Raw genomic sequence first — 19,247 nt, 5'->3', positions numbered from 1 at the left:
AGACACAGTCTCTGTGTGTGTTTGCCGTGTAACTACTTCTCTTCAGACAACATTGGCAAATTGGCGCCGTAGGGCTCCTCTCTCTAATCTTTTTCATTGTGTTTCACGTCTGTATTCTTAATATGACCTTTACAGAGGAGCCGTAAGAGATGAACTGAGAATAAAGAGGGAGAAAGAGACAGGATGGTGAGGCAAGCCTTGACACGAAGACAGTGATGTTGACCAAAGGAGAGAAGAGGAGACGCAAGGGAAATTCAAGGGAAACTGTGAGGATGACGCTGTTGACTGACAGAGAGTCACGCTTTCCCAAATCTCTACTGCACGCTCAACATTTCCCTTTTTCCTCCTAATTCATCACCCTAGTCTGGTGGGATTAGCTATCCCAGGAGGACATTTTCTCACCCTGTTGGTCTGTCTCTGTCTGCCATGGCAGCCATCCAAAAATGTGAGACCAGGTTTTCCTCCTGTTTGAGCCAGAGTCCCCTCCTCTCCTTTCGCTCTCCTCTGCCAGCCTCTCCTCCTCCTTTGCACCAAGGGAAAGGAGGAAGGGAGCAAAGCCAATAAAACACATGGCCAGGAGTTTCATTGTGTTCTTGGCTTGCTGACGCACTCGGTCTCCACACAGCAGATTATAAATCACATTAACACACTGGGAAAACACCACTTAACCATTGGCTCCTGATGGCGAGGTAGACCTCTAATTGGCCGGTTTATCAAATGCTGATTGGCCCATCTGTTAAAAAATATAGGATTTACAGAAACTGAATATTCAAATGTACAGTACCAGTCAAAAGTTTGGACACACATTTTCAAGGGCTTTTCTTAATTTTTTACATTGTAGAATAATAGTGAAGACATCAAAACTATGAAATAACACATATGGAATCATGTAGTAACCAAAAAAGTGATAAATTAAAATCTATTTTATATTTGAGATTCTTCAAAGTAGCAACACTTTGCCTTGATGACAGCTTAGCACACTCTTGGCTTTCTCTCAACCAGCTTCATGAGGTAGTCACCGGGAATGCATTTCAATTAACATGTGTGCCTTGTTTAAAGTTAATTTGTGGAATTTCTTTCCTTATTAATGTGTTTGAGCCAATCAGTTGTGTTGTGACAAGGTAGGGGTGGGTGGCTCAGTTGGTAGAGCATGGTGTTTGCAACGCCAGCATAGTGTGTGCAACGCCAGGGTTGTGGGTTCGATTCCCACGGGGGGCCAGTACAAAAAAAAAGAATCCATGAAATGTATGAAAAGTATGCTGTGTAAGGGCTATTTGACCAAGAAGGAGAGTGATGGAGTGCTGCATCAGATGACCTGGCCTCCGCAATCCCCGACCACAACCAAATTGAGATGGTTTGGGATGAGTCGGACCGCAGAGTGAAGGAAAAGCAGCCAACAAGTGCTCAGCATATGGGAACTCCTTCAAGACTGTTGGGAAAGCATTCCAAGTGAAGCTGGTTGAGAGAATGCCAAGAGTGTACAAAGCTGTCATTAAGGCAAAGGGTGGCTACTTTGAAGAATCTAAAATCCATTTTGATTTGTCTAACACTTTTGTTGTGTTATTGCATAGTTGATGTCTTCACTATTACTCCACAATGTAGAAAATAGTAAAAAGAAAAGAAAAATCCTGGAATGATCAGGTGTATCCAAACATTTGACTGGAACTGTATATTAACATTATACACAGTGACTGGACATTTCACTTAGTGTACCACTAACATGACACAATGACAGCTTGTTGTTGTAACATTATGACCAGCACTCAATATCATGTCTAGAGTCTAAAATCCAACAGCCATTAATGAATTGACTGACTGGCGTAACATATTGACCAGCATTCAAGATCACTTCTGTAGTAGGGAGTCTGATTCTAAAATGCCATAGCCAATGAAACTCTCCCTTCATGCATGACTGTATGGTGCGTTTCAACAGATGCTGCTCCTTCAGGTTAGGTTACCCTCTTGAGCACATATTGAATGTCAAGTTCATTGCAGACATACACACATACGTTACCATGCCGCTGCATGTAGCGTGAGACAAGGCCAGGGATGTGTCCCAAACAGCACCCTATTCCCTATGTGGTGCACCCTATGGGCCCTAGTCAAAAGTAGTGCACTATAAAGGGAAAAGGGTGCCATTTGGGACGCAGACCAGAACGGTAATGTGTTAAGTGGCATTGCAAGTATTTATATCTGGCTTTGAAAAGAGAGAGGGTTTTGGTTGGCTCTGGTTCGGTCTGGTTCCTGCTCTCAGGTGTCCTCATTCTTCTCCAGCTTAGCTGATCCTCAGCTTCTTCACTGAGACCATGGGAGCACTGATGAGGGATACACAAATCACACTAAGACAGAGGAATAATGTGCCTCAGCAAAAAGAGGGCGAATCTACACACTGCAATAAGACAGTGCTAGCTATGTTCCCAACTGTGGTCTTCCCTACTCTTGGCTTTGATTCCCAGTGACTGTTGAAGGCCTTCTGCTCGTTGGTTAGCAGCCATCCTGCCTGTCTAACTCTGGGCTTGGGGAGGGAAGCATTAGGAAACGACAGCTTGTGGTGGGGTTCTCAGTGTCTGTTAAATAAAACCCACGCTCCACAGAGATGGAGAAACACACAGACCAACCTCTAGTGATTTATCTCTGAGCCAGAAAAATGTGTAAGAAACTCACAGCCAACCTCATGGTTCTGGATGTGTTGGTTTGAGCATGGTAACTAAGAACACTAAGATTGTGGGTTTAATTCACACATGGGCCTCAAATACTGGATATACAGTGCATTAGGAAAGTATTCAGATCCCTTGACTTTGGTCGGTTGCGGGCGACTTAGAGCCGCCCTGACACTGAATTGATCACAGCGGGGATTGGTGCGAACTATAGGGGTGAGGGGCCAGGGTTACTGTGGGTTCTGTGTGAAACACGGTACTTGGTGAAGCCCTATTGGAGAAAAAAAAAATTGTTCTGAAAAGTGTCTAAGTGTCCCTCAGAAGTGGTGAAATCCAATTATTTTAAAATGTGCTAGCCAGGTATGCCCTGGGTTACTCTTTGTGAGTGTTGTATTGAAGCATTCTGTGGTATAGACTAAGAATCACTGGCCACTTTAAGGAATGGAACACTAGTCACTTTAATAATTTTTACATATCTGGCATTACTCATCTGATATGTATATACTGTATTCCATACTATTCTACGGTATCTCATTCACTTAATGTTTACATATCTTGCTTTACTCATATCATATGTATATACTGTACTCTATACTATTCTATGGTATCTCATTCACTTAATAATGTTTACATACAGTTGAAGTCGGAAGTTTACATAAACCTTAGCCAAATACATTTAAAATCAGGTCTTCACAATTCCTGACATTTAATCCTAGTAAAAATTCCCTATTTTAAGTCAGTTAGGATCACCACTTTATTTTAAGAATGTGAAATGTCAGAATAATAGTAGAGAATGATTTATTTCAGCTTTTCTTTCTATCATCACATTCCCAGTGGGTCAGAAGTTTACATACACTCAATTAGTATTTGGTAGCATTGCCTTTAAATTGTTTAACTTGGGTCAAAAGTGTCGGGTAGCCTTCCACAAGCTTCCCACAATAAGTTGGGTGAATTTTGGCCCATTCCTCCTGACAGAGCTGGTGTAACAAACTATAGTTTTAACAAACTATAACAAACTATAGTTTTGGCAAGTCGGTTAGGACATCTACTGTGTGCAAGACACGTCATTTTTCCAACAATTGTTTACAGACAGATTATTTCACTGTATCACAATTCCAGTGGGTCAGAAGTTTACATACACTAAGTACGAAAGGTTTGACTGTTTTTCATTCATTTGTCTAATATAGTAATAAACACTTCTTTGGAGGGTTTGAATGACCTCTGACCTGACTTCCCAGTGTGGTTTGATCACCCTCATTGGAAAGCCATTTGGATAATGAATTTAAGGTCGTTTGTAATTCTGATTGAAAAGGTCATTTGTAATATTGATAATTAAGATGAAGTTTATAGTTCTTAGCCATATTTTTGACTCGGACCAACGTGGAGAAGGAGAGGGTGTTGCCTTTGACTAAGGGTAGGCTGTCTTAAGTCTATTTTCCTATGACCGTATGTGTACAATTATTTTTCTTTATGGAGTTAAGGGTAGTGATTCTAATTCTATTTTGTTATTTGAAATTATTTTGTTTTATTTTTAACCAGTAGTAGTGTTTTTTGTTGTAGTTTTTTTTTTACACATTACTCACATTGGGAGTCATGTGTCAAAATGGGGGAGTCCTCTGAGGTTTTGGATTGAAGTTTACACACCTTAAGTGATATGTCGGAGTGTATTGAGTGATATGTGAAGGAGTGTATTGAGTGATATGTGAAGGAGTGTATTGTTGTGTTGTTTGTTCTGTTCTGTTTTGATTCAAATCTCACCAGATTAGGTCTGCTGGATTGTTGGGATTTCTCAAAAATCAAAAATTAACTGAACTAAACTGTTGTTCTGATCTGTCCTCTCTTGAGCTTATCATGAAAAGTGACGTCAGTCGGTGTCTTAACTTCTTTGGGATAGGAGGCAGTATTTTCACGGCCGGATAAAAAAAATGTACCCGATTTAATCTGGTTACTACTCCTGCCCAGAAACTAGAATATGCATATAATTAGTAGATTTGGATAGAAAACACTGTAAAGTTTCTAAAACTGTTTGAATGGTGTCTGAGTATAACAGAACTCATATGACAGGCCAAAACCTGAGAAGATTCCATACAGGAAGTGCCCTGTCTGACAATTTGTTGTCCTTCTGTTGCATCTCTATCAACATTACAGCATCTGTGCTGTAACGTGACACTTTCTAAGGCTTCCATTGGCTCTCTAAAGCCGCCAGAAAGTGGAATGGGGTGTCTGCTGTCTCTGGGCAAAGTACAGCAGCTCTGTTTGTGAGTGGTCAGCCTGGGGACAGTGAGACTGGAGATGCGCGGTCACGAGACTTCTCAATTTTTTTTCTTTCAGCCTTTGAATGAATACAACGTTGCCCGGTTGGAATATTATCGCTATTTTACGAGAAAAATAGCATAGAAATTAATTTGAAACAGCGTTTGACATGCTTCTAAGTACGGTAATGGAATATTTTGACATTTTTTGTCACGAAATGCGCTCGCGCGTCACCCTTCGGATAGTGACCTGAACGCACGAACAAAATGGAACTATTTGGATATAACTATGGATTATTTGGAACCAAAACAACATTAGCTAGCCTGTGATGGCCGAGCTATGTACTCAGAATATTGCAAAATGTGCTTTCGCCGAAAAGCTATTTTAAAATCGGACATAGCGATTGCATAAAGGAGTTCTGTATCTATAATTCTTAAAATAATTATGTATTTTGTCAATGTTTATCGTGAGTAATTTAGTAAATTCACCGGAAGTTTTCAGTGGGTATGCTAGTTCTGAACATCACATGCTAATGTAAAAAGCTGTTTTTTGATATAAATATGAACTTGATTGAACAAAACATGCATGTATTGTATAACATAATGTCCTAGGAGTGTCATCTGATGAAGATCATCAAAGGTTAGTGCTGCATTTAGCTGTGGTTTGGGTTTATGTGACATATATGGTTGCTTGGAAAATGGCTGTGTGATTATTTGTGTCTATGTACTCTCCTAACATAATCTAATGTTTTGCTTTCGCTGTAATGCCTTTTTGAAATCAGACAATGTGGTAGATTAACGAGAGTCGTATCTTTAAAATGGTGTAAAATAGTTGATTGTTTTAGAAAATTGAATTGTGGTATTTTAGTTGGTTTTGTATTTCACGCCGTGCGATGCCATTGGCTGTTGGCTAGGGGTTCCGCAGGCGGAACGGGGTTCCGCTAGCGGAACGTCTGTCCTCAACAGGTTAAGGCATCGAAGAGACAATTGGACCGAACAGTGCGTGTACCTCAGAACCCCCTCTAACTGGCTGAAGAAAAGCGACAAAGGTGTTCATTACGACCCTGTCCGCACCACTTCTACCAAGAGACCTGAGTCCGACCCAGCAACCGGTGTACAGCATCCGATCTAAGCTGTCAACTGCTTTTCTCTCAGGAGTGTGACAGGAGTCCACGTGGAGTGAGCATGGGGACAGATCTGTACCAAACGTATCTTATGTTGCTAGTATACTGGTTGACAAATGGACAAGACATAATGTGTGGTAAAGGTGGTGGCAGCCCAGGTAAGACATTGAAATTGGGACATTATCATGGGCCATCCACTTTGAACTGTAAAGCTTTCTGAAGAAGACAATGAAGAAGACGACAGAAGATTGAGTGCCCGAAGGGGGGATTGGTCAACTGTGCCCAAAATTGATTACGACTTGTCTAAAATAGTTTATTTTGGGGTATCAGATTGATTGTAGAGGTCTACACACTATACAAATGTATAGTAATTTAGATTAAGAATGCATTAAGATACTGATCTGTAATTATAATCGTGATAAGAAAGTTAATAGTAGAATTATAGGATAACTATACTATATGTTAACCTCTCTGGGCTAGGTGGCACCAAATCGTCCCACCTACGTAACAGCCAGTTGAATCCTGTGGCGCGATTTTCAAATACCTTAGAAATGCTATTACTTCAATTTCTCAAACATATGACTATTTTACAGCTATTTAAAGACAAGACTCTCGTTAATCTAACCACACTGTCCGATTTCAAAAAGGCTTTACAACGAAAGCAAAACATTAGATTATGTCAGCAGAGTACCCAGCCAGAAATAATCACCCATTTTTCAAGCTAGCATATAATGTCACATAAACCCAAACCACAGCTAAATGCAGCACTAACCTTTGATGATCTTCAGCAGATGACAACCCTAGGACATTATGTTATACAATACATGCATGTTTTGTTCAATCAAGTTCATATTTATATCAAAAAACAGCTTTTTACATTAGCATGTGACGTTCAGAACTAGCATACCCCCCGCAAACTTCCGGGGAATTTACTAACAATTTACTAAATTACTCACGATAAACGTTCACAAAAAGCATAACAATTATTTTAAGAATTATAGATACAGAACTCCTCTATGCACTCGATATGTCCGATTTTAAAATAGCTTTTTGGTGAAAGCACATTTTGCAATATTCTAAGTACATAGCCCAGCCATCACGGGCTAGCTATTTAGACACCCAGCAAGTTTAGCCTTCACCAAAATCAGATTTACTATAACAAAAATGTTATTACCTTTGGTGTTCTTCGTCAGAATGCACTCCCAGGACTGCTACTTCAATAACAAATGTTGGTTTGGTCCAAAATAATCCATCGTTATATCCAAATAGCGGCGTTTTGTTCGTGCGTTCTAGACACTATCCGAAATGGTAAATCAGGGTTACGAGCATGGCGCATTTCGTGACAAAAAATGTCTAAATATTCCATTACCGTACTTCGAAGCATGTCAACCGCTGTTTAAAATCAATTTTTATGCAATTTATCTCGTAAAAAAGCGATAATATTCCGACCGGGAATCTGCGTTTCGGTAAACAGAGGGAAAAAAAGAAAGACGGGGGCGACCAGTGCACGCGCCTAAGCCCACTGTCCCCTGAACGGCCACTTGACAAAGGCGATAATGTGTTTCAGCCTGGGGCTGGAATGACGACATTCAGCTTTTTCCCGGGCTCTGAGAGCCTATTGGAGCCGTGGGAAGTGTCACGTTACCGCAGAGATCCTTTGTTTTGGAAAGAGATGTCAAAGAAAGCCAATAAATGGTCAGACAGGCCACTTCCTGTAAAGGAATCTCTCAGGTTTTTGCCTGCCATATGAGTTCTGTTATACTCACAGACACCATTCAAACAGTTTTAGAAACTTTAGGGTGTTTTCTATCCATATCTAATAAGTATATGCATATTCTAGTTACTGGGTAGGAGTAGTAACCAGATTAAATCGGGTACGTTTTTTATCCGGCGGTGTAAATACTGCTAGACTAAGAGGTTAATATAAATGCGCATCCTGCCAATGTCAATGTGTGATAAATTGAGGGGTTTTGCCTTTGAGTGATAGGACTAATGTGAATCACTGAACAATGTCATGCTAAATTTGGGTTGGATAATTAATTGGGTTTTGGAAACTGAATGATTTTTAAAACTGATGGATTGATTGGGGAATGGGAAGAGTGAAACCGATCCTAATCTATTTTACTCATTTCCGTTACCAAATTACGTTTTTGATGATATTGATAATACTCAGGAAGTATAGCATGTATGGTGTTAATGGCACATAGAGACTATAGGAGTTGCCTTATAAGTAGTGGAATCATGATGCTTGTCTTGGGTCATGTTCAATAGGCACCAACGGAATACATTTTACTTAAACCAGGAGTCACTACCTGGATTTGTCCAACAAGGTATGCTAATTTTAGTTTCTAGGGTGGAAATAGTTATTTCCACCATACTGATCCTTTGGAGTGTGCTAGATGACTAAATATTATTTTATTCAACTCTATTGTTGCATGCACTGCATTAAGCATTTGGTAGGCCTGATCACGACAACGATGAGACAGCCTAAAGGGAGGAGGTCAGAGACCTGACCGTGTGGTGTAAGGACAACAACCTCTCCCTCAACGTGACAAAAGGAGATGATTGTGGACTACAGGAAAAGGAGGACCGAGCACGCCCCCATTCTCATCGGCGGGGCTGTAGGGGAGGAGGTTGAGAGCTTCAAGTTCCTTGGCATCCACATCACCAACAAACTAACATGGTCCAAGGACACCAAGACAGTTGTGAAGAGGGCACGACAAAACCTATTCCCCCGCATGAGACTGAAAAGATTTGGCATGGGTCCTCAGATCCTCAAAAGGTTTTACAGCTGCACCGTCGAGAGCATCCTGACGGGTTGCATCACTGCCTGGTATGGCAACTGCTCAGCCTTCGACCGCAAGGCACTACAGATGGTAAAGCGTACGGCCTCTATACCAGGCGGTGTCAGAAGAAGGCCCTAAAAATTGTCAAAGACTCCAGCCACCCTAGTCATAGACTGTTCTCTCTGCTACCGCACGGCAAGCGGTATCAGAGCGCCAAGTCTAGGTTTCAAGAGGCTTCTAAACAGCTTCTACCCCCAAGCCATAAGAGTCCTGAACAGCTAATCAAATGGCTACAGAGACTATTTGCATTGCAAGAAATTGTCCGTAGAGCTCCAGACAGGATTGTGTCGAGGCACAGATCTGAGGAAGGGTACCAAAAAGTTTCTGCAGCATTCAAGGTCCCCAACACAGTGGCCTCCATCATTCTTAAATGGAAGAAGTTTGAAACCACCAAGACTCTTCCTAGAGCTGGCCACCCAGCCAAACTGAGCAATCATGGGAGAAGGGCCTTGGTCAGGGAGGTGACCAAGAACTCGATGGTCACTCTGACAGAGCTCAAGAATTCCTCTGTGGAGATGGGAGAACCTTCCAGAAGAACAACCATCTCTGCAGCACCAATCAGACCTTTATGGCAGAGTCTCCAGATGGAAGCTACTCCTCAGTAAAAGGCACATGACAGCCGGCTTAGAGTTTTCAGGTCTCTCCAGAGATGTTCGATCAGGTTCAAGTCCAGGCTCTGGCTGGGCCACTCATGGACATACAGCCTTTCAGACAATTAGAAACACGATTCTCTGGTCTGATGAAACCAAGATTGAACACTTTGGCCTACATGCCTAGCGTCACGTCTGGAGGAAACCTGGCACCATCGCTACGGTGAAGCATGATGGTGGCAATATCATGCTGTGGGGATGTTTTTTGGTTGGTTGATCAAGGGAAAGATGAAAGGAGCAAAGTACAGAGAGATCCTTGATGAAAACCTGCTCCAGAGCGCTCAGGACCTCAGACTGGGACAAAAGGTTCACCTTCTAACAGGAGAAAAACATGAGATGTTTTCCATTTTGCTCTAGAATGCAGGCCTCACAAGACTAGTCTGAATGTCCCCTGGTACCAGTTGAAAAAATGAATGGAAGTATATGGAGAAGGTTTAGTGCCAAAAATATAGGGTTAAATATATGTTTAAAAAAATAAACAAATATTTCCTGATCTTTCTTATATCTCTCAGATATAGGACAGACACTTCAGAACAAACTTATTTTAGATTTTTTTTGGGGGGGGACTATCTGTTGTTCCATGTAGAGAATATGTTATTCAATGCGTTTGTATGGGCTAATCAGGGCAAAAAAGATTTTTATCAAATATCATTATAAAAATGTTTACTTCAAGGGGTCTTGAAATTCAAAATAAATAGTCAAAATTATCCTTGGTATGATCTTCTTAAAACAACTCCATATAGCTTAGTAGAACCCCCCAGTATTCCTATCAGCGGAGCGAGACGGAAAAGCCAAAAATAAATAAATAAATCCACATGTAGCAAGCAAAGTGTTTGTATTGTCCAATCTACATGAGAGTCAGACAGAAGATTTAGTTGTCATGCACCTAATTAGCCCATTTCTCAGCGGCGCCGACGACAACCTGCCTCAGCCTCCTCGCCTAATTGGCTGTCAAGTAAAAAAAAGTTAGGTGAATCAGGTCAGACTAGGATGGAGTGTGAGTGCGTTGTTCAAGATGGATAAACAAAAAGGTAAGTCCAAACTCGTGCCAAATTGCCGAAATTCAGCAACGCTACCAGCTCGTCCTCGACTGATGAAACGCCATCACAGGTGGAAGCTAGTAGGTCTACTTATGCAGCAGCTAGCACTAGCAGCCTTCCAGTCCCGACAGATCTCACTGCCCAGGCCCGGCAATGTCAGTGGCCTTGCTTCTTTTTCCTCCCCTCAAGGATGGTGACAGTTCCTCTCCCAGAAAACCAAGCTGATGACTGCCAAAGACTCAGCGGCGCTCATGAGAGCGACCCCCCTTTTGTTAACACTGGTAAGCCTACGAGTGATGAGACGGATAGTCCCGACAGCGTGGATTTCGAGTTCCAATGTGTAATATAAATAGGCTACCAGATAAATCCTGTATATACAGGGCCTTCAGAAAGTATTCACAACCCTCGACTTTTTACACATTTTGTTGTGTTACAGCCTGAATTTCAAATGTATTACATTGATATTTTGTGTCACTGATCTACACACAATATCCCATAATGTCAAAGTGGAATTAGATATTTACAAATTAGGTATTTAGAAATGTTTACATATTAATAAAACAATTAAAAGCTGAAATGTCTTGAGTCAATAAAATATTCAACCTAGGAGTAATAATTTGCTAAAAAAGTCACAAGTTGCATGAATTCACTCTGTGTGCAATAATAATGGTTAACATGATTTTTAAATGACTACCCCATCTCTGTACCCCACACATACAATTATCTGTAAGGTCCCTCAGTCAAGCAGTGAATTTCAAGCACAGATTCAACCACAAAGACCAGAGTGCTTTTCCAATGCTTTGCAAAGGGCACCTATTGGTAGATAAAACATTTAAAAAAAAAAAATTTAAGCAGACATTGAATATCCCTTTGATCATAGTGCAGTTATTAATTACACTTTGTATGGTGTATCAATACACCCAGTCACAACAAAGATAAAGGCGCTCTTCCTAACTCGGTTGCCGGAGAGGAAGGAAACAACTCAGATACAATGTATCATCATGAGGTCAATGGTGACTTTGAAACAGTTAGAGTTTAATGGATGTGACAGGAGAAAACTGAGGATGGGTAGAAGGATTACTTTATCCTATCCCAGGTATTCCTTAAAGAGGTGGGTTTCAGGTCAAATATACACTAGGTTGCTTACCAAGACAACATTGAATGTTCCTGAGTGTACTAGTTACAGTTGACTTAAAACCTGCTTAAAAATCTAATGACAAGACTTGAAAATGACAGTCTAGCAATGATCAAAAAGCAACTTGATTTTGGCAGAGCTTGAAGAATATTTGAATAATAAATGCAAAATATTGTATAATCTAGCTGTGCAAAGCTCTTAGAGACTTACCCAGAAAGACTCACAGATGTAATCACTGCCAAATGTGATTCTAACATGTATTGATTTAGGGGTTTGAATACTCATCTAAACAATACATTTTCATATTTATTTTCCATTAATAAAAACCTCTATTGATTACTGATTAGTATGCCGGTACGTCGAAAATGTATTTTACAATCTGCAATGTCTGAATTTCCACTTGAATTACTGAACAAGCCAGGAATCTAAATAGCAGCATTGTGACACTGTAAGCCTATAGCTTCGTGAAACATAAACGTAAGGCTTAACATGAGAAAATGACCCCCCCCCCAAAAAAAAAACCTGTATCAATTAAAGCAAATCTATAGGCTACTACAAGCACTGGCGCCACATAGTCTGATAGCTTATCGATAGACAGCCACGTAGACGTCGCAATTTCAGAACCATGGACAGTGATCGATAGTATATACTTTGTGAGTGGCTGACACATTAGATAAAACATTTTAGGGAGTGGGGGGCCCAAACTCCAACTTTGAGGTTGTCCAGAGTAGGCTTGGGTGGTATACCGTAAACTGGGGTATTTGGAAATAGCCACAGGATGGTTTTTAAATACCATCAATGCCATTGAAACCACTTATTTTAAGTTTTTCAATATATTTTAATATTTGTAGTAAATACCTGCAGTCAACTTGTGCAATACGTTAGGACAGTGGTCACCAACCTTTTCTGAGACAAGATCTCTGAGTCAAAATACAAGCCAAGATCTACCGCTCAGATTCTTTTTTTTTTCTTTCTTTTTTTTATAAACATGACTTCAGATTTTGTAACATTAACAATTTAAAAACTGTTTGGTAGCAATGAGGTTTGTGCAGTAGGCTACAGGCCCAATACATTATCACTGCATTTGGCTAAGCTTGAATTGCCCTGCCAATGTTGTTCTTCTCAGACAATTTTGAAATATTATGTTTTTTTATTGGTATTTGATTACACTTGTAATAGATCATTTGTTGTATTCCTCGTGAGACCCAGCTGAGTGAACATAATATTATATATATTTTAAAAAAATTACAGGACTGCATCTGATAGTCAGTCTGATGGGAGGGAGGGGGCAACGATGAGGCTGAGAAAAGGGGACACAGTCCAGCTGATGGCAAAACTGAAGTCGCACTGCATTATTTCTGCCTCACGCACCAATTCATGTTGTTACTCCTACGACCAGAGAAAGTGAAATATTCCTCGATATTAAAAAATACAAGCCGCTAACAATAACAATGCAAGCTTATCGGAACACTTTGTTAAACTCATTCATTGCAGCTGCAGTACGCACATTTTAAGGCTTATAAAAGTGTTGACTGTGCTGAATAACTTAAACATTAACTTACTCAAAAACAGCAGCTCTGCTGTATTCATTGAGACTCTAGTCACGTTTTTTTATTTTATTTTATTATCACAGTATGAACTTTGCTGTGAGTTCGAGTTCTCTTTTAACAGTCTATGGCACTTTGCCTTCCTGGCGCCAGGGCTGCTGAATCTAGCGCACCTTCTAACAACTGCGCAAATACATTTAAAAAATAATAGGAATGCAAGGCTTTATCAGTGTTTTAGTTTTTTTTACATAAATGTTTGTTGATCGACTAGGAATGCCTTGGAGAGGGACCAGTCAATCGTGATCGCAGAAAATAGCTTCATTTTCGTCAGATGACAACAGTTCCTAATGTTTTGCTTCAGATTAATCTTGCATTTTACTAGAGAAAACGATGCGAAAACAGGAAAAGTAGCTGCACATCAGTCAGAGCTCTGTCTGCTGATAGAATGCCCGTTTCTGATTCTCATCGGAGTTCAACTGAAGCACAAAATTAGTCTGATACCAAGCAGAAATAACAATAAGAAGCAGTTTAGATCTGCTTTTACAAATCCCAGCAAGTTATTTCTTATGCGTTTTATATTTTATTCCTGCTTGAAAACGCAGAATTCTGCGTTAACGCAACCCCCAAGTTTAACATGATAGTTATCTAAGTAAGTGGCTGAATTAATAAGGTGACGGGGCATCATAATGTGTTAGCTTTCTACTGTGTTTTGCCGTTTGCATATTTAGCTAGCAGCCTCCATGGAAATTCGCTATTACTTGTGCTAATTATGTAAGCATTCTAGTAATTGACACCCAACTAGTTTATATGAACATCTGGATACAGCCAAACCCTAGTCCAGAGAAAATGCGCTACGCCAGTGCTCATGATAATATATGGAAATCAGGAATACCAACACTTCGTATTTTCTTAAAAAAAATAAAAAAAGAATTACAGTAACTGTCAGCATTTCATTTTCCAATACGTACAGAACCGTGTGTTTAGGTCATGCAGCAGAGGTCATGCAGTCTGTCCTACGCTGACATTGCTTATGTTGATAATGTTCTATCCACACAAGGATAATTATGTAGTCATTTCTACCCACTATCTATCATGGTGTCTGCCTTTAGAACCAAGGAGGAGGCTAATATAAACCCATCTCCCTCTGCCTAGAGAAAATTGGGTCTGGTGTTGTATCACTACAGATTGTCGATTAGACTCTCTCCTCATTTGAATATTGAGTGGTGTAGATACCTCTGTAGATTTATTAATCATGCCACATTATACGGCCCGACCTTGCCTTGGAACGGACTCCAGTCCCAGAGAGTTGCCCAGTGTTACTAAGGTCAGTCTGGACGAGATTAAAATCTCTGCCCCTCTCTCTTTCCGCTCGTCCACAATCACTGATATGTGTATATCTCTTCAGCTCTTAGGGTTGATGAGAAAGGCAGATTTTATTATTAAGAATTCTGGGAAATTCATAACCAGTTCTGATACGTACACACTGAAGTGGAAGGAAAAGTGGATTTCATCACCTGTGCCTCCGAGGACACATCACCTTGTAATTTCAGAATCTGAGCACTCTGCTGCTGTAATGTGGCTTTTGTTCTAAATATCATCCGATTTTTGAAAAGGAGGAGCGTGACGTTGCCTGTTGTGGGCTGAGCTCTTGGGCACGTTATATGAAGACATTATTTCCCCGGCTGATCGCTTTTTCAAAGCGCGCCTTGCAGAGAACCGTGAGGGTGACATCCTTTTAGAGTAAATCACATCTCTTGGACAACTTCCTGGAGAAGCAAGGCCAGGACTGGAGCAGAGGCACAGAAAGAGGGAAGGGAGAGATGAGGGAGACAGAAAGCGAGAGAGAGAGAGAGAAGGACGCAAAAAGACAGCACTACATAAAGAGTATCTATGCAGATAAAGCAGAGAAAGGAAAAGAGGGATAGAAAGAGCGAGACAAAGATAGAGACAGAAAAAGACAAGAGCAGGTAGAGATAGCGAGTAAGGGGGGTATGACTCAGTGTGACTGAACAGGACCTTCCTTCATCTAGCTGAATGACGCCTAACAATCTGAGTAGCACCTCCACCCACAGGTTAGACTAGAGGTTGTTGTTTACTGGATTATTCCTGTTCCTGCAAAACTCAGGCCAGAGGAGGATGACGGGACGGAGGTGGACAGCCTATAAACTCAGATATCTGCAGTGCGGCCGGCCAGTGCTCTCTTTGCCTTCCTGTCTCCTGTCCTGAGAAACAGCCAGCTAGGAGCTCTGCTCTGACCTTCACAATGGTAGCCAAACCCTTGGCCACCAGGCACCCACCCCCAGCGTCCAGCCTGGGTCTGTCAGGATGCACAGCCTGCCCTCAATCATCATCCACTGGTGATTCATGAAGCTAAAGCTACCCCCCCACAGACCAATCCAGGAGTCCTGCATTTGGGTTGGATACCCAAGGTTTCCTGCGGTTGACCGGCTAAAAGCTGGTGGGTGTAATGAAAATATTCTATCAACCTGCGGGTCGGTTCACGGTTCAGAACAATTATATTCCAGGTCGAAATGTTTTAAATCAAGATATTGCTTTTACAAACCCAGGAGCTTGTTGTTTGGCATTGCGTTGTGAATTCCATTCTGTGAACAGAGAGACAAGCATATAGGCTACCAGCCACACACGCAGTGAATCAGAAACGGTCAATTATTTGTGTGGTGCTGAAACTTGTTTCATCCCTCCATAATTATAATAATTTATACATTGCAAATTGACCAGAACTAAGCCCAAAAAGAGATTGTATTTGAAAATAACAATTTCATACCTTGATTACATTGAGACACGATCACCTCTCTTTATTTTATTTGTGGGAATATTTGGGAACAGATTTCCTAAATTAAACACATTCTTTGCTGAATCCCTGGTGATTTGAGTATTTTTTACAAAAAACAACCTCCCCACCCCCAAATTATATTGGTATATTTACTTTTTTTATTAAAATCTTTGGGGGCAAAACATTTTTATAAATCACCCACAGGCCACCTGTTCTGACCCCTGCCCTAGGCTATACCCTACTAAATAAAAGTATTTTTGCATCCTACATTTTAATCTGTAAATTATTTATTTAAGTTTAAATTATTTGATTATCTAAACAATATTGAAAGTTCTTTAGAACAAAACGCTCAGTTACAGTCTTCTCACATCGCTGCAACTCCCGTACGGACTCAGGAGAGGTTGAAGGTCGAGAGCCATGCGTCCTCCGAAACATGACCCAACCAAGCCGCACTGCTTCCTGACACAATGCCCGCGCTTAACCCAGAAGCCAGCCACACCAACGTGTCAGAGGAAACACCATACACCTGGCGACGTGTCAGTGTGCATGCGCCCGGCCCGCCACAGGAGTTGCTAGAGCACGATGGGACAAGGACATCCCTGCTGGCCAAACCCTCCACCCAGATGATCCTCCTCTTTTTAATAGAGGACATCCCTCTGTTTTCTCACGCAATTGCATAGCCTATAACTACCTCTCTAACAATGCAGTGTATAAAGTCAGAACATCTGCGGTCTTAGACACTGCCTGTCACCAGGGGAGTAGGCCAAGGCTTGATCCTAGGCCACACGCTCTTCTCAATTTACATCAACAACATAGCTCAGGCAGTAGGAAGCTCTCTCATCCACTTATATGCAGATGATAGTCTTACACTCAGCTGGCCCCTGCCCGGATTTTGTGTTACATGCTCTATAACAAAGCTTTCTTAGTGTCCAACAATCTTTCCCTGCCCTGAACACCTCCAAAACAAAGGTCATGTGGTTCGGTAAGAAGACTGCTGCCTTGTCCATCTCGTTAGTCAGAAGGTGTTTCAACTGTGCTGGCCCAGGTGATATTTAAGAGTGGCTGGTCGAGTGCTCCAGTTATCTTGAGAGATGTGGAGGGTCAACACCTTTCGTTGAGTCTCCCTATTTGATTTCTAGAAAAACATTCCTTAGTCTGATTTTCCCTGTTTTTGTTTTGCTAAACATTTTCTTCCTTTCTTTAAGTTTGGTGTGGGTTTTAATTTTGTTTACTTCTTCTTGGGCAAATTTTGTGGTTGCTCATGGTGGGTGTCTTTTAGGTCCTAGTTGCTAATCAACTTTCAGTGGAGACCCCCATGAGTGTCTTTCAGAACCCCTCCTAAAACCCCACCTGTTTCATTTCTGTTGTTGTCAGTGACTCTTTGTTAGTTCCCCTTTCTGTTTTGGTTTTCTTGCTGAGGAACATAAACAGATATCTACTGCAACCCTCATCCTCCACATACAACACCCATTCTTCCAGTCACATTCTGTTAAAGGTCCTCAAAGCACACAGATCTCTGGGTCGCTCCTCTTTTCAGTTCCCTGCAGGTAGCTACTGGAGCGACCTGCAAAAAACACTCAAACTGGACAGTTTTATCTCCATCTCTACATTCAAAGACTCAATCATGGAGACTCTTACTGACATGTGGCTGCTTCGCGTGATGTATTGTTGTCTCTACCTTTTTGCCCTTCGTGCTGCTGTGTGTGCCTAACATGCACCATGTTTATGCTGCTACCATGCTGTTCTGCTACTGTGTTGTTGTCATGTTGTGTTGCTACCATGTTGTGTTGTCATGTGTTGCTGCCATGTGTTGTCGTCTTAGGTCTCTCTTTATGTAGTGTTGTAATGTCTCTCTTGTCGTGATGTGTGTTTTGTCCTACATTTGCATTTTTAATCTCAGCCACCATCCCCGCAGGAGGCCTTCTGCTTCTTGGTAGACCATCACTGTAAATAAGAATTTGTTCTTAAATTGACTTGCCTGGTCAAATAAAGGTTAAATAAATAAATAAATAAATACAGAAAGAAAAAGAATGTAAAGGTTTTGTTACATCGGCTTTAGGCTTTCATTAGGTAAGAAGGCCCTTTTATTAAGAGCGATTTGAGTTAATGTGCTCTCACTGTAAAAATAAAAAATAAATACCATTCTTAATTCATGGCATGGATTCCTTTTATCCAAAAGTTGAATAGGGAAGTAATAGCCTACTACTCTGAAGTCAGAAAAACAATTAAATATATTGATGTTATTTGGCGGGCCACGGTTCGGCTCTCAAAACAATTCAATGCGGGTTGTGGAGAAAAATCTGTCCTGGTGGCAGATATCGGGTGGGGCTCGGAATTATCTTGAGAAGTGATCAGAACTACTGCGGTGCTCGGGAGTTTTGGGGAGCTGTGTCTGGAGTTATGGATGTGCTGCCCTGGGTAACCTCTGGAGTCAGCCTGATTGATTTAAAATCTCCCTCTCCTTCCCCCACCAGCGGATCCTATCTGCTCTAACGGACGGCCCTTCAGAAGATGCATGAGGGCAGTGAAAAAGTGACTGCTGTAAATACATTCATGGCACCCAGGCAGGGTGATAAATTCCCTTTAAAAGGAGACAGTAAAGTAGCTCAGATGGGCCCTTTTAACAGCTCTTAGCATCGGGTCCTAACAGATAACAGAGGATGATATGGCTGCTGTTCCACTGTAACATATGGTCCTCTCACACTGATCTCACTACTGAGAACGCTCATCATGGTTTCAGACCCAGTCACAATGTGTGAACATGGAAGCACAACTAGTGGTCGGTTCAGGATCTACACCCTGTCATGCAAACCACAGCCAGTAAACAGGGCAGTCAGGTGAACAAGTTTGGGTAGTAATACAATATTAGAGTAGATAATGTTTAAAAAGTCACCTTTTTTGGTTGAGAAGCTTTTGCCTTTAAATGAATGACCATGCTCTAAACCTCCCTGGGCCCATTCCCTCTGGCACTTTCAATCTACACTGCTGTGACTTTTCTTTGGGATATATTAACTGATATTCTACCTCCCTCTCCCTGTCTCTCCAACCTTGGGTACTGTCTGCACCACTATGCCCCTTCCCTCGCCCCATCTTTCTCTCTCACTATGCTGGGCATATGGTGAGCCATGAGTCCCTGTGCTCCCCAGTCCTCTCCCCCCAGGGCTCCTTGTATCGCAGGCCAACACACCACACCCCTCTTCTG

General features: G+C 41.4%; 1 protein-coding gene across 2 annotated transcripts in view; it reads right to left on the bottom strand.

Moving 5' to 3' along the window:
* LOC106582087 (mannosyl-oligosaccharide 1,2-alpha-mannosidase IB) overlaps nt 1-19,247 on the bottom strand; it is a 140,862-nt gene that overhangs the window by 77,534 nt on the left and 44,081 nt on the right. The gene's annotated exons all lie outside the window — the stretch shown is intronic.

Source organism: Salmo salar, chromosome ssa21, assembly GCF_905237065.1.
Source record: "Salmo salar chromosome ssa21, Ssal_v3.1, whole genome shotgun sequence".
Taxonomy (NCBI): Eukaryota; Metazoa; Chordata; class Actinopteri; order Salmoniformes; family Salmonidae; genus Salmo; species Salmo salar.
This window is presented reverse-complemented; position numbering and strand designations above follow the sequence as displayed.